The sequence below is a fragment of the Sapajus apella genome, unplaced genomic scaffold, assembly GCF_009761245.1.
Source record: "Sapajus apella isolate SASKATOON/1434 unplaced genomic scaffold, GSC_monkey_1.0 scaffold62, whole genome shotgun sequence".
NCBI lineage: Eukaryota > Metazoa > Chordata > Mammalia > Primates > Cebidae > Sapajus > Sapajus apella.
Window position 1 is genome coordinate 17,591,814 of NW_022437002.1, and position 16,301 is coordinate 17,608,114.

The 16,301-nt window shown below is 46.2% G+C and overlaps 1 protein-coding gene across 2 annotated transcripts in view; it reads left to right on the forward strand.

The window, feature by feature from the left end:
• The first annotated feature begins 13,483 nt into the window (after window positions 1-13,483).
• The window catches only part of AKR1A1 (aldo-keto reductase family 1 member A1), an 18,947-nt gene continuing 16,129 nt past the window's right edge, over window positions 13,484-16,301 (forward strand). Inside the window, exons 1-2 of one of the 2 annotated variants that reach the window (XM_032247403.1) lie at window positions 13,705-13,808; window positions 13,898-14,087. The gene's annotated coding sequence lies outside the window, so the exon portion shown is untranslated. Of the gene's footprint in view, window positions 14,088-16,301 lie in introns of both variants that reach the window. The other variant, XM_032247404.1, reaches the window with a different exon arrangement.

Below are 16,301 nucleotides of genomic sequence, written 5' to 3' on the forward strand. Positions count from 1 at the left end.
CTTCTTTTTTTTTTTTTTTTTTTTTTTTCAGATTCAAATATCTTTTCTCCAACTGGGCAAGAACACAGCCAAACCAAGTAGCTTGGCTATAATTGGTCTATGAATAAAAGGGCAGCTTTATATCAAAGGCTTATTGCTAGACTCACTGGAAAAAAGAAATGAGGCGGAAAGGACAGCAGGCGCCATGTCTGACCACAAAGGTGGCAAGAAGCCCCTGAAACATACCAAGGAGCAGGCCAAGGAGATGAATGAGGAAAATTAGGCTTTCAAGCAGAAACAAAAATAGAAGCAGGCCAGGCATGGTTGCTCATGCCTTTAATCCAGCACTTTGAGAGGCTGAGGCTAGAAGATCACTTGAGTCCAGGAGTTCGAGACCATCCTGGCCACCGTGCGGAAACCTTGTCTCTACCAAAAATTTTAAAAACTAGTCACATGGGCCGTGGATGGTGGCTTATACCTGTAATTCCAGCATTTTGGGAGGCCGAGGTAGGTGGATCATGAGGTCAGGAGTACAAGACCAGCCTGGCCAAGATGGTGGTATCTCGTCTCTACTAAAAATACAAAAATTAGACCAGGTGCAGTGGCTCATGCCTGTAATCCCAGCACTTTGGGAGGCCTAGGCGGGCAGATCACAAGGTCAGGAGTTCGAGACCAATCTGACTAACATGGTGAAACCCTGTCTCTACTAAAAAAATACAAAAAAATTAGCCAGGCGTAGTGGCGTATGCCTGTAATCGCAGCACTTTGGGAGGCCTAGGCGGGCAGATCACAAGGTCAGGAGTGTGATACCATCCTGACCAACATGGTGAAACCTTGTCTCTACTCAAAATACAAAAAATTAGCCAGGTGTAGTGGCAGACACCTGTAACCCAACTACTCGGGAGGTTGAGGCAGGAGAATTGCTTGAACCCAGGAGGTGGAGGTTGCCGTAAGCCAAGATTGCACCATTGTGCTCCAGCCTAGGCAACAAGAGTGAAACTCTATCTCAAAAAAAAAAAAAAAGAAGAAGAAGAAACTTTTATAGAAAAGAAAAAAAATCAAACAGTGGCTCATCATCTCCTAGCCCAGAATCCTAAATCCCACTTTTTGTCTTTGTTCTACTCCAAATTCTGGAATTAAACCAACTGATTTAAAAAAAAGAAGAAAGAAAGGAAATCAGGTTCCCAAAGCCCAGCACTAGGAGAGCTCAGACAAATTACGTTTTTATCCTAATGAAGTAGGAAGGGCACCACTACCTACCCAGCACCTGGAGCGTTTAACCTTTATTCACATTCTGCCTGGAGAAGGAAGCCAGGTTGCAACGCAGGGATATGGTTCCTGAACTCTCTTAAGGCTGAGGCAGGGCTAGAGAAGAAATCTCTACCCCCACGTCAGGCTTGTGACCAGCCTCCTCCCTCATCTTGCGCAAACTTGATCCAGGGGCAAGAGCTGGTAAATTGGCCTTTGGAAGCCGTAGGACTTTGATCTTCAGAGCTGAAGAGAGCTGGTGCCAAACCCACTTTTAGTAACCCCGTAGTTTTTTCCCCCCACTTAACAACGTATCAAAGACATTTTTTCCACAACAATACTTACCTATCTACTTTATCCTTGTTGTGACTATATTTACCACATGGATGCACAATAATTTATTTTGGTTATTCTCTTCCTACAAACATTTAGGTAATATGTTTTAATTTAATTTAATTTTTTTATATTAAAAAAAAACAAAGTCAGGGTCTCACTATGTTGCCCAGGCTGGTCTTGAACTACTGGTCCCAAGAAATCCTCCAATCTCAGCCTCCTAAAATTCAGGGATTACAGGCATGAGCCACCACGCTCAGCTGATTTGGATAATTTAAACAACACAGTAAACAGCCTTGTCACTTTTCTATTATTTCCTTAAATTAAGTTCCTTACAATTACTGAATCAGAGGAATGCACATTTAACATTTTCATACATATTACCAAATTACCTTCTATGTATGTTTTCTGTTTTTTTGACAGCAAGGATTTGACTTACTAAGATCTGGTTTTCTTTTCTTTTTTTTTTTTTTAATAGAGATGGGGTCTCACTATGTTACCCAGGCTGGAGTGCAGCGGCTATTCACAGGCGTGATCCCACAACAATCTGCACAGGAGTTTTGACCTGCTCCGTTTTCAACCTGGGTGGGTTCACTCCTCCTCTGGCAACCTGGTGGTCCTCTGCTCCCGGGAGGTCACCATATTGATGTCAAACTTAGTGCGGACACCTGATTGGCATAGCATACTACAGCCCAGAACTCCTGGGCTCAAGCTATCCTCCCACCTCAGCCTCCTGAGTAGCTGGGACTACAGGCATGCACCACCACACCCAGCCTTATATGTATGTTTTCCTTTACTTCCTCCTACTTGTATTTTGAAGTATATATATTTAAATTTTTTAGTAATTTTTTTTTTTTTTTTTGAGACAGGGTCTCTCTTTGTCACCCAGGCTGGAGTGCAGTAGCACGATCATAGCTCACTGTAACCTCTAACTCCTGGGCTTCAATGATCCTCCCACCTCAGCCTCTAAAGTAGCTAGGACTACAGGTGTACAACACCTCTATTTTTGTAGAGACAGTGTCTCACTATGTTGCCCTGGCCTTATGTGAACCTCCCACCCTTTATTTTTTGGACGGAGTTTCACTCTTGTTGCAGGCTGGAGTGTAATGGCACGATCTTGACTCACCACAACCTTCGCCTCCCAGGTTCAAGCAATTCTCCTGCCTCAGCCTCCCAAGCAGCTGGGATTACAGGCATGCGCCACCATGCCCGGCTAATTTTGTATTTTTAGCAGAGATGGGGTTTCTCCTTGTTTTATTTTTGGTCAAGCTGGTATCGAACTCCCAACCTCAGGTGGTCTGCCTACCTCAGCCTCCTAAAGTGCTGGGATTACAGGAGTGAGCCACCCTACCTTTTTTCCACCCCACTTTTTTTTTTTTTTTTTTTTTTGAGATGGAGTCTTGCTCTGTCACCCAGGCTGGAGGGCAATAGCACCATCTTGGCTCACTGCAATCTCCTCCTCCCGGGTTCAAGTGATTCTTCTGCATCAGCCTCCTGAGTAGCTGGGACTACAGGCAAGCACCACCATGCCTGGCTAATTTTTGTATTTTTAGTAGAGACAGGGTTTCACCATATTGGCCAGCCTGATCTCAAATTCCTGACCTAGTGATCCGCCCACCTTGACCTTCCAAACTGCTAGGATTACAGGCCTGAGCCACGACACCCGGCCCTATGCTCCCTTCTTATCAAAACACATGTAGTTCCTGGTATGTAACATCCTGCTTCTTTCTTCCACAACTTGGCACATATTATCAGTTCCTCTGCTCAGACTACCATTCTCTAGCTTCCTTTAGCTCCCTTACCAACAACAGTCTATTTTTCCAAAACACTCCTGGTACATGGTAGATATCACTAAATGTCTGTCAGTTGAATGAATAAATCAATCACTTCTACCCACTTTTAGCACAGACTAGCCTCTGTGGGTAAAATGTGCAATAGAAGATCATAAAATTAGGAAATGCAGTTGACAGGGGAAATCCGCACACCATATGACAGGCTGTCTACTTCCTTCAGTGGTTATTCCCTTGCCTACCAGCCCTAATCCACACCACTTCCTCCTCTCCCCGCCACCCCCGACTTTCCAGCCCAGTCCTCCATTGGTTTCAGTTGGCTGCAGCCTCCTTTCCACTTTACTGCAGCATTGATCTTTGTAACTGCCCGGATATAACTGATTGATGTCCTGATATAACTATAGCTTCTATGCCAACAGCTGTAGCTCTACATAATCATGTGTATGCATATACATGTGGGAGTGTGCTTGCCTGGGTGCATGAGCGTATATGTGCACGCCCAAGAGAGAAAAAGAGAATCCAACCCTGTGCAGAGTTCTCTTACTCTATTCTGGAGTCCTGTGTCTGTCAGGCCTGGGTAGCAGTTTTTAGCAGTTTTACTGGAAGGGGTAGGAGAAGAGAGAGAACAGTTTCCCTATTTCAGTCTAGCTTGTAGCAGCCTATTTTGAATACAAATAATAATCATTACCACTCACTAAATCTCTACATGCCACCAGGCACTTTCCATCCAATGTTTAATTTAAACCCCAAACAACTCAGAAAAGTAGATACTGGCCGCCTTGGTGGCTCATGCCTATAATTCCAGCACTTTTGAGAGGCCAACGTAGGAGAATAACTTGAGTCCAGGAGTTCGAGACCACCTGGGCAATATAGTGAGACCTTGTCTCTACAAAAAATAAAATTAGCTGGGCATAGTGGTGAACACCTGTAGTCCCAGCTACTTGGGAGGCTGAGGTGGAAGGATTGCTTGAGCCTGGGAGGTCGACACTGCAGTGAACCATGATCATGCCACTGCACTCTAGTCTAGATGATAGAGCAAGACTCTGCCTCAAAAAATAAATAAATAAAATATGTTTTAAAAACTAAGAATTGACCGTGCGTGGTGGCTCACGCCGGTAATCCCAGCACTTTGGGAGGCCAAAGTGGGCAGATCATGAGGTCAAGAGATTAAGACCAGCCTGGCCAACATGGTGAAATCCCATCTCTACTAAAAAATACAAAAATTAGCTGGGTGTGGTGGCACGCACCTGTAATCCCAGCTACTCGGGAGGCTGAGGCAGGAGAATAGCTTGAACCCAGGTGGCAGAGGTTGCAGTGAGCTGAGATTGCGCCACTGCACTACAGCCTGAGAGACAGAGTGAGACTCTGCCTTAAAAAAAGAAAAAAACCTAATAATTTTGCTTTAGTGTATAATCAGGAAAAAAACCAATGAAGTGGTGCTGAAGACCAAGTCACTCTGGTGGGATTGGAGCTCAGATCCTAAAGGATGAGGTAGCTTACTGCATAATGCAGTCCCCAGGGTCTGGTGCCAGCCTTGCTGGCCCTCAGAGGCCATTTGAATGAGACCACAGGATTCGAGGGGATTGATAGGGAGAATAATGCCTCAGTGCACAGGCCCAGGGCCATTTCCAGTAGATACCTGGGTAGGGACTTTCACTATTTGGGGGAAAATGAGTCAGGTCTTGTCAAGTTGATTTCTGAGCTGGCCAGAGTTTAGGAATGATTCTTCCCTAATAGGGGATTAGAAGGAGCTTAAATGTGATCCTTAAATGTGCGCTCATTACAATGTCACTAGAAGGTCCGATAAAGTCAAGATCTTGTTCAGGTCCCCTTATCGCTTTTCTTTGCATATAGGTCCTCTGGGAACCTGAACTCTGTTATTCATTCACACTCAGATAGCCTAGCCTACAGTAAGGAGGAAGCAAATAAGTCACTGGATTAGCACCAGGATGAACTCGGAGACTTGGACAGCAGGCATTTATTTCCTCACCCTTCCCACCTGGCCGCATTCCTCTTAGGATCTAGAAACCCCTGCCAAATGCTAAAACGCTCAGTGAGGGGTGCTGAGAACTTAACCTTTCCCTCCTTCCTGCCTAGTTGTCCAGAAAGGGACGCTCCCTTCTCCTTCCTAGACAGCTCCTCTGATTTTCTAGCTCCTCATCTGATTCATCCTCCTTCTCTTGTGCCACACAAGGCCACCCCTGCACACACACATCTAGGTATGCATTCTGCCTGTTCTACATTAGCTCCTCTGGACTGTGAACCTTGAAGGCAGAGGACAAGGCTGGTCCATTTTTTTTTTTTTTCTTTTTGAGACGGAGTCTCGCTCTGTCGCTCACGCTGGAGAGCAGTGAACAATCTTGGCTCACTGCAACCTCCACCTCCTGAGTTCAAGCAATTCTCCTGAGTAGCTGGGATTACAGGTGCCTGCTACCACATGTGGTTAATTTTTGTATTTTTGTTTTGTTTTTTGTTTTTCCATCTGATTTATTTCTTTTTTTTTTTTTTTTTTTTTGAGACGGAGTTTCACTCATGTTACCCAGGCTGGAGTGCAATGGCGCGATCTCGGCTCACCGCAACCTCCGCCTCCCGGGTTCAGGCAATTCTCCTGCCTCAGCCTCCTGAGTAGCTGGGATTACAGGCATGCACCACCATGCCCAGCTAATTTTTTGTATTTTTAGTAGAGACGGGGTTTCACCATGTTGACCAGGATGGTCTCGATCTCTTGACCTCGTGATCCACCTGCCTCGGCCTCCCAAAGTGCTGGGATTACAGGCTTGAGCCACCGCGCCCGGCCATCTGATTTATTTCTTCACATTACAGCCTACTTTGCATATCAGCCCACACATATCAGATGGTAACTCTGGAATGGGTGGGTCTGTGCCATTGACCCAGCACAGCTGTGAGGGTGATGACAGGCAGGTTAACAGGTGTGCACAGAGGGGCTTTCTTTTAAACTGGAGTTCAGATTAGATGATTTGGATCCACAGAGCTCATTCAGTGCTCCGTGTTCTGGTGGCTTCCCTTGATTTCTAATAAAAGCTGTAGACTGAGCCACTCAGTTCCACATGGCTGGGGAGGTCTCAGGAAACTTACAATAAAGGTGGAAGGCACCTTTTCACAGGGTGACAGGAGACAGAATGAGTGTCTAATTTTTGTATTTTTAGTGGAGGTGGGGTTTCATCATGTTGGTGAGGCTGATCTCAAACTCCTAATCTCAAGTGATCCTAGCACCTCAGCTCCCAAAGTGCTGGGATTACAGGCATAAGCCACCATGCCCAGCCAAGGCTGGCCCATTTTTGGCCTCAGTGAAAGGATTATGGCATAATAAATGCTAAGTAAATGTTAGCCAAATGCATTATTTCCCCCAATTCTTTTATTTTTTTCCTTTTCTTTTCTTTTTTTTTGAGACAAAGTCTCACTCTGTCACACAGGCTGAAGTGCAGTGGCCATGATCTCAACACACTGCAACCTTTGCCACCTGGATTCAAGCGATTCTTATGCTCATGGTAATGCTCACATTTCCCACATAGTGAAAAACTCTCCCTCCATCTGCATCAAGCCACTACTAACCCTTTACCTTTCTTCCTCTAATTTTTTTTTTTTTTAGAGACAGGGTCTCACTGTAGACTAGGCTGCTGTGCAGTGGTACAATCACAGCTCACTGAAGCCTCGACCTCCCAGGCTCAGGTGATCCTTCTACCTCAGCCTCCCAAGTAGCTGAGGCCACAGGTGTGTGCCACCACGCCCAGCTAATTTTTGTATTTTTTGTAGAGATGGGATTTCACCATGTTCCCCAGGCTGGCCTTGAGAACTCCTGGGGTTCAAGTGATCTGCCTGTCTTGGCCTCCCAAAGTGCTGGAATTACAGGCACAAAGCCATTGTGCCTGGCCTTTACTATATCCTTGAGAAGTCCTTTCCTTTATTCTCCAAGTCTTCCTCTCCTGCTCATTCCTAAATTCAGGTCATCTGGCTCAGGATTAACCATTCCACTGAATGAGCTCTCCACATTGGTCACCAGTGATCTTCATGTCAACCAAATCCAAAAGTTTCTTCTGTGGATATAAGACAACATGACTATAAAGAGTATGGTAAATAGTGGATGCTCAAGAAAATGGCTGTTCTTATATTCTTATTAGCTCACTTCTGTTTTTGTTGTTGTTGTTGTTGTTTGTTTTTATTTTATTTTATTTTTATTTTTATTTTTTATTTATTTATTTTTTTTGAGACGGAGTTTCACTCATGTTACCCAGGCTGGAGTGCAATGGCGCGATCTCGACTCACCGCAACCTCCACCTCCCAGGTTCAGGCAATTCTCCTGCCTCAGCCTCCTGAGTAGCTGGGATTACAGGCACGCACCACCATGCCCAGCTAATTTTTTGTATTTTTAGTAGAGACGGGGTTTCACCATGTTGACCAGGATGGTCTCGATCTTTTGACCTCGTGATCCACCCACCTCGGCCTCCCAAAGTGCTGGGATTACAGGCTTGAGCCACCGCGCCCGGCCTGTTTTTATTATTTATTTATTTCTTTTTGAGATGGAGTCTTGCTCTGTTGCCTAGGCTGGAGTGCAGTGGTGCCATCTTGGCTTACTGCAACCTCTGCCTCCCAGGTCCAGCAATTCTCCTGCCTCAGCCTCCCAAGTAGCTGGGAATAAAGGTGCATGCCACCACGCCCAGCTAATTTTTGTATTTTTAGTAGAGATGGGGTTTCACCATATTGGCCAGGCTGGCCTCAAACTCCTGACCTCCAGTGATCCGCTCGCCTCAGCCTCCCAAAATGCTGGGATTACAGGTATGAGTCACCGCACCCAACCTGTTTGTTTGTTTTTAGACAGGGTCCTGAGTAAAAAAAATTTGAGGGGATGCTGAGGCCCTTTTCTGCCTCAGCCCGCCTGCACCTACGTGAATAAACAGCCATGTTGCTCACACAAAGCCTGTTTGGGGTCCCTTCATTCAAAGCATGCATTTTAACATTTGGTGCGGGAAACCCAGGACAGGGGTACTCCTTTAGGGACAACAGCCCTTTCCTTGTCCCTACTCTCCCTCTGTGAAAAGACTACCTGAGACCTGAACACATCAGACCAGCAGCTGGCGCTTAGTGTGCCAAACAGCTCTCTTGCCACCTTCAGATCAGGTAAGAAGTCTCTCCTCCTTTCTCTCTTTTTTCCTTTAGAGAACAGCCTCTCTCTCTTTTCCTTTAAATCCCTCTTCTTCTAGGTAGAGAAAAGGAGACAAATGTCTCCCTCTTTCTCTTTCTTTTCCTTTAAATCTTTCTCGTTCTAGTAGAAAAAAAGAGATGCTCTTTATCCATATAGAGCCAAAAGAGACAAGTCTCTCCCTCTTGCTCAAAAACTCTGACTTCGGTCATGGAGTCGGGAAGACAAGACTCTTCCCTTGGTGTCTCGTCAATTGCAGGGACACCTGCCTTGATCACTCACGTTACAGTCCAGGAATCAGTCAGGGATGCCTACTGAATGAACGAATAAATTTACTTTCGGTCAAAGAAAGAAAAGAATTTGAGGGTAAAAAATAAGAGACAAGGTTTTGCTCTGTTGTTCAGGCTGGAGTATAGTGGCATGATCATGACTCACTGTAGCCTCAAATTCCTGGGCTCAGGCAATCCTCTCACTTCAGCCTCCTAAACAGCTGGGACTACAGGTGTACACCACCATGCCCAGCTAATTTTTTAATCTTTTTATAGAGATGAAGTTTTACTATATTGCCCAGGCTGGTCTTGAACTCCTAGGCTCAAATGATCCTCCCTCCACAGTCTTCCAAAGTGCTAGGATTATAGGCATAAGCCACTGTGGCTGGCCTGGTTCTTTTATGTTTTGTTGTTGTTGTTGTTGTTATTTGTTTTTTGAGACAGAGTCTTACTCTGTTGTCCAGACTGGAGTGCAGTTGCGTGGCTCACCATAACCTCTGCCTCCCCGGTTCAAGCAATTCTTCTGCATCAGTCTCACAAGTAGCTGAGACTATAGTCTTGCGCCACCATGCCCAGCTAATTTTTGTATTTTTAGTAGAGATAGGGTTTCACCATATTGGCCAGGCTGGTCTCAAACTCCTGACCTTGGGATCTGCCTGCCTTGGCCTCCCAAAGTGTGGGGATTTCAGGCATTGGCCATTGCGCCCGTCCCTTTCTGTTTGTTTGTGTATGGAGACAAGGCTTCACTATGTTGCCCAGACTGGTTTCAAACTCCTGAGCTCAAACAATCTATCTGCCTCAGCCTTCCAAAATACTAAGATTACAGGTGTGAGCCACTGCACCTGGCCTGGCTCTTTTATTTATTTATTTATATTTATTTATTATTATTTTTTGAGACAGAGTCTCACTCTGTCGCCGAGGCTGGAATACAGCGACCCCATTTCAGATCCCTGCAAGCTCCGACTCCGGGGTTCAAGCAATTGTCCTGCCTCAGCTTCCTGAATAGCTGGGATTATAGGCACACGCCATCACACCCAGTTAATTTTTTGTATTTTAAGTAGAGACGGGGTTTCATCATGTTGCCAGGCTGGTCTCGAACTCCTGACCTCAGGTGATCTGCCTGCCTTGGCCTCCCAAAGTGCTGGGATTACAGGCATGAGCCACTGTGCCCAGCCTATTTTATTTATTTTTTTGAGACTGAATCTTGGTCTGTTGCCCAGGCTGGAGTGCAGTGGTACGATATTGGCCCACTGCAATCTCCGCCTGGGTTCAAGCAGTTCTCTTGCCCAGCCTCCCAGGGCATGTGCCACCACAACTGGCTAATTTTTTTTTTTTTTTTTTTCTTGAGACGGAGTCTCGCTCTTGTTACCCAGGCTGGAGTGCAATGGCGCGATCTCGGCTCACCGCAACCTCTGCCTCCTGGGCTCAGGCAATTCTCCGGCCTCAGCCTCCTGAGTAGCTGGGATTACAGGCACGTGCCACCATGCCCAGCTAATTTTTTGTATTTTTAGTAGAGATGGGGTTTCACCATGTTGACCAGGATGGTCTCGATCTCTTGACCTCGTGATCCACCCGCCTCGGCCTCCCAAAGTGCTGGGTTACAGGCTTGAGCCACCGCGCCCGGCTTTTTTTTTTTTTTTTAAGACAGAGTCTTGCTCTGTTGCCAGGCTGGAGTGCAGTGGCGCAATCTCAGCTCACTGCAACCTCTGCCTCCCAGGTTCAAGCGATTCTCCTGCCTCAGCCTTCTGAGTAGCTGGGGCTACAGGTGCATGCCACCATGCCCAGCTAATTTTTGTATTTTTAGTAGCAACTGGGTTTCACCATGTTGGCCAGGATGGTCTTGAACTCTTGACCTTGTGATCCGCCCGCCTCGGCCTCCCAAAATGCTGGGATTACAGGGGTGAGCCACTGTGCGCGGCCATTTTTGTGTTTTTAGTAGATATGGGGTTTCACCATGTTGGCCAGACTGGTCTCAAACTCCTGATCTCAAGTGATCCACTCTCCTTAACCTACCAAAGGGATGGGATTACAGGCATGAGACACTGTGCCTGGCCCTGATCTGGTTATTTTAAATCATTCTTTTCTTCTCTCTCTTTCCACTTCTTATAAAATCAATATAGTTTTAGCTTGTTTCCCTAGAAAACCAGAGCTGAAGGCAAAGTTTACATGCTAAGGACTTAATGGGAGGTGTAATCTCAGAACAAGAATGAGAGAAAAACAGAAATGAACCAGGGAGGAAGGGAAAGAAAATAACAGGTGGTGTGTCACAGGTCTAGCTATAGCCTCATAAGAAGACAGTTAAGCACTCAGTTACATAGAACTGAGAGGCTATATGAAACCATTATATGTATGGTGTCTAGGGACCATGTTTTAGGGGCAACAAAGGCCAACTATCTGTTGGCTCTTTCCATCTTTCTCATTGGTTACTTTCCTTATACCCAATGAGATATTAACTCCCTGACACTTACAGCTTTTGTTATCTAGCTCCTCCAGGCAGCCTGGGAAGACTGATCCCAATTCTCACAGTAAGTGCTTCAGCTTACTCTGGAAGTGGTAGAAGTGGCAAGTTTCTTTGTGGGACTGGTTAAGTCAGATACAAGTGCCATAGTTGCTGCAGCTCCTGTTATAGCAGGTGCAATAGAGAAAGTACAGAAGTCCGGTCCACACACTTGGTGAGGTTGGGACAGACTACTGCATCAGGAGATGGGACAACAATGATGACTGGGGCTCTCCACTGAGTAAGTGGCTAAGGCCTACAGCAGGTGAGTCCAAGTGAATCTGGAGAGGTACTAAACTTAGAACCCAATATACTAGCTGTTTCAAAACTTAATAAATACTGAAGGGTGCAGAAGCAGTTGCTGAACAAAAAGAAAAAAATAATAAAAATAAATAAATACTGAAGGGAAAGCAAAATAACCTACACTCCCTTTAATCACATGAAACTGGTAATTAGTTTGGTATGTTTCCATCTAGTCTTTTTCCCTATACATACAGGTTTTTCTTTTTTTTTAATTTGAAATGTTTGTCTCTTTTTTTTTTCCTTGAGACAAGGTCTGATTCTGTCACCCAGGCTGGAGTGCAGTGGCACTATTGTGCACAGCTCACTGGGGACACTCAGGCTCAAGTGATCCTCCCACCTCAGCCTCCTGAGTAGTTGGAACCATAGGCACACACCACCATGCCTTGCTTTTTTTTTTGGCAGAGACAGGATTTTGCTATGTTGCCCAGGCTGGACAACAACTCCTGGACTCAAGCAGTCCTCCTGCCTAGGATCCCCAAAGTGCTGGGATTACAGGCTGAGCCACCACGACCACCCAGAATCGGAGTGGGTTTTTTTTTTTTTTTTTTTTTTTTTTTTTGAGACAGAGTTTCATGCTTGTTGCCCAGGCCAGAATTCAATGGTGCAATCTCAGCTCACGGCAACCTCCACCTCCCAGGTTCAAGCAATTCTCCTGCCTCAGCCTCCCAAGTAACTGGGATTACAGGCATGCATCACCATGCCTGACTAATTTTGTATTTTTACTACAGATGGGGTTTCTCCATATTGTTCAGGCTGGTCTCAAACTCCTGACCTAAGGTGATCCACTCACCTTGGCCTCCCAAAGTGCTGGGAATATAGGCGTGAGCAACTGCGCCCTGCCAAGTCTGAGTGTTTTTTTTTGTTTGTTTTTTTTTTTTTTTTTTTTTTTTTGAGACGGAGTTTCGCTCTTGTTACCCAGGCTGGAGTGCAATGGCGCGATCTCGGCTCACCGCAACCTCCGCCTCCTGGGTTCAGGCAATTCTCCTGCCTCAACCTCCTGAGTAGCTGGGATTACAGGCACGCGCCACCATGCCCAGCTAATGTTTTTTGTATTTTTAGTAGAGACGGGGTTTCACCATGTTGACCAGGATGGTCTCGATCTCTTGACCTCGTGATCCACCCGCCTCGGCCTCCCAAAGTGCTGGGATTACAGGCTTGAGCCACCGCGCCCGGCCTAAGTCTGAGTGTTTTTATGAGAATGGCATAATACATTAGACATTTGGTCCACCAGGACATCACTTATTTTGGAGAGACAGGGGATAATGGCAATGGGGAAATGGGAAGAGTGGCACTGGGGGCGCAAAGGTGTGGGGAAAAGCAGAGCCAAACTGAGGTAACTCTGCATCTTGCCCATCCCTGCCAAGGAAAACACATAAATGCAAGATCTCTCCATTCAAACAGCACAGGCGATTTCAAATCTCAGATCTGTCATTTAATTAATACCTGTGTGACTTTGGGAAAATTATAAATAGCTTTAACCTTGCTGAGACTGTCCAATCTGTAAAACAGATCACAAATACTTTGCTCACAGGTTTATGGCGTGCTGGTAATATCTATATTTTCATCTGGATGGCAGTTACATTGCAAAAAATAATAATAGAACTGTATACATTTAAGATTTGTACATTTTCTTTCTTCCTGGATGTAGAATAGAAAAAAAAAAAAAAGATTTGTGTATTTTCTGTATGTATGCTATACTACCATTTTAAAAGGCTTGTACAGAATAAAATAATATTCCTTTTCCAGGGTTATTGTGAAGATTCAATAAGATCATATTAAGTGTCAAGCACAGGGCCTAGCACATAACGTGCTGCACGGGTCCATGGTCCAGACAGAAGGGGGACCCAGGCACTTTCCAGAGTCTGGATCTGTAGACCCGACTCTTCTCTATTCTGGCCAACCTTTGGGTTGCAGCTGCTCTCTGGGCCTCAGTTTGCTTAAACTAAATGTAACGGGGCCAACTGAGGTGAACTTTGGGAATCCAGCCAACATGACTTTAGGGAGAGTATGGAGCCAGGGATGGCATTGTGAATCCGGAGGTCGGACGCCAGAACCTGCAACGTGGCATCTGCGACTCTACTTCCCCCGGAAAAGCTCTAGCAATTGCGCCCAGGCGCGCGGTGCAATGTGGGCCAGCAGGAGGCGCGGCTGGCCTCGCCCCCTGGACCGCCCGCGAGGCCTGCGTCCTCTGCCTCATTACGCTCAGAAGTTCTCCAGACCCACGCGGCGGAGTGAGTGACCCTGTTCTGGCCAGTTCGATCTCGAGGATCCAGAGGTGAAGACGGCACTACCTCGCCGCTCTGGCTTCCATCCGCTTCAGGTCCTTCCTCTGGAGGCGGGGAAGGAGGTACACTCTGCGAGCGATCCTTGATGCCCGCCCCCTGCCCCTCCCTCCGGGTGGAGCTGCCTCATCACCGCCAGACTTAAGCTGAGGCCTGTTGGCTCTCTGGCAGGGTGTAGAACTGAACCCAGGCCACACTATCCTGTTCACGCTCTGTGCTTGTGCCAAGGTGAGTTTCTCCTGCTGCTAGCTCATCTTTCTCCTGGAGGAGATAGCCTCGATCCTTTACTGCTGAGATGTCAGCCCGTGGGGTTGAGCGGAGAGCGCAAGGCACTGGAGGGGACGAGAGTTGGTTTCGGATTTGAGCTCCTGTTTTTCTCTGTATGATCTTGGCTAACTTATCAGTTTCTCTGAACCTGTTTCCTCAGCGATAAAATAAGTTCCTACATTAGAGCTGTAGCAAGAACTGAGATAAAGCTTTGAAGGCGCACAGCGCATACTAGGTGATCTGTAAGTTTTTTTTTTTTTTTTTTTTTTTTTTTTCTTCGAGACGGAGTTTCACTCTTGTTACCCAGGCTGGAGTGCAATGGCGCGATCTCGGCTCACCGCAACCTCCGCCTCCTGGGTTCAGGCAATTCTCCTGCCTCAGCCTCCTGAGCAGCTGGGACTACAGGCACGCACCGCCATGCCCAGCTAATTTTTTGTATTTTTAGTAGAGACGGGGTTTCACCATGTTGACCAGGATGGTCTCGATCTCTTGACCTCGTGATCCACCCGCCTCGGCCTCCCAAAGTGCTGGGATTACAGGCTTGAGCCACCGCGCCCGGCCCGATCTGTAAGTTTTAACTGCCATCTTTTTGTTTGCTCACCTACGTCCTTTTTCCAGACGCTCGGGCTTTCTTATGCAGGTGCAGGGATGCTTCTCGGAAGTGGTGAGAAGTGAGGATAAAATTGCCTTGGGTCTGGGAAACTCCGCCATGTTATTCTGTTGCCCCAGAACTCTGTTAAAGTGAGACACTGATCTGAACCTTCCCTGGATGAGGCTACTTTTAATTAACTCTTCCCCTTCAGATCGTTCATACTCAGGGCTGCAGGTCTGTTACTTTTCCAAGGTCTGTTTCCTTATCTGTAATAAAGGAGCAATCTCAGTATGATTCTATCAGGTCCACTGGGATTTTTTGCTGAATATAGTAAAGTGCTTTTATATTCTCCAATAGGATTATTTCCAGGTTTTCCAAGAAGTAAAGGAAGATGGTGACAGAGGCAGTGACTTCCTCAAATGTCCTTCCAGCTGGTCAAACTCCACCTGTCAAGATCTCTCCCCTGTTAGCCGTGTGTGTGTATGTGTGTGTGTGTGTGTACATTGTATGTATGTATGTTTGTATGGGACAGATACTCTAGGAGTGAGGGGTTCAGGCAGATGACAGCTCAGACCTCAAGGAGTAGCCAGGTTTGTGGAGTAAATTTATATATAAACAGAAAAATGCAGTGATATGCACATGCTATCAGTACATGGAGGTAGCCATCCATTTATTTATTTTCTTTTCAGAGATGGATGGGGGTTTCTTGCTCTGTTGCCCAGGCTGGAGTGTACTGGTGGAATCCTTGCTCATTGCAGCTTCAAACTTCCAGGCTCAAGTGATCTTGCCATCTCAGCCTCCCTTTGGACTAGAAGCACATGCCACTGTGCCCAGTTAATTTTTAAAAATTAAAAAAAAAAAAAAAATCTGCCTAGCAAGCAGACTCAAAAATTTTTTTTTTTTTTTTTTTTTGTAGAGACAGTTTCTCCCTTTGTTGCCCAGGTTTCAAGTGATTCTCCTGCCTCAGCCTGCCCAGGTGCTGAGATTACATGTATAAGCCACTGCACCTGGAAAGGAGCCAGAAATGTAAAGTGCTAGCTCAAGGATGAGCAGTAGTTAGCCAGGCAAAGGTAGGGTTTGGGGAAGGAAAGTGTGCAGATGCCTAGAGTCAGGTAAGTGGTGCAACCCTGTTGAGTGTTCAGAGTCTGGAATACAGTCTGACATTAGGAGGTAGTGAAATGAGAAAGATAGGACCCAGGTTTTGAGGAGCCTGGACTTTATCCTGAATATACGGGAGAACTCCTAGAAGGGTTTGAGACTGGGAGTCACATGGTTGGATCTGGTGATGGACTGTGGGAAGAGGGACCACATTGGAAGCCAAGATCTGTGGTTTAAGTAAACAGTAATGGTCAGCTGGGCACAGTGGGTCATGCCTGTAATCCTACCATTTTGGGAGGCGGAGGCAGGCAGATCACCTGAGGTCAGGAGTTCCAGACTAGCCTGGCCAACATGGCAAAACCCTGTCTCTACTAAAAATACAAAAAGCAGCTGGGTGTGGTTGCACACACCTGTAATCCCAGCTACTCAGGAGTCTGAGGCAGGAGAATCACTTGAACCCAGGAGGCAGAGGTTGCAGTGAGCCG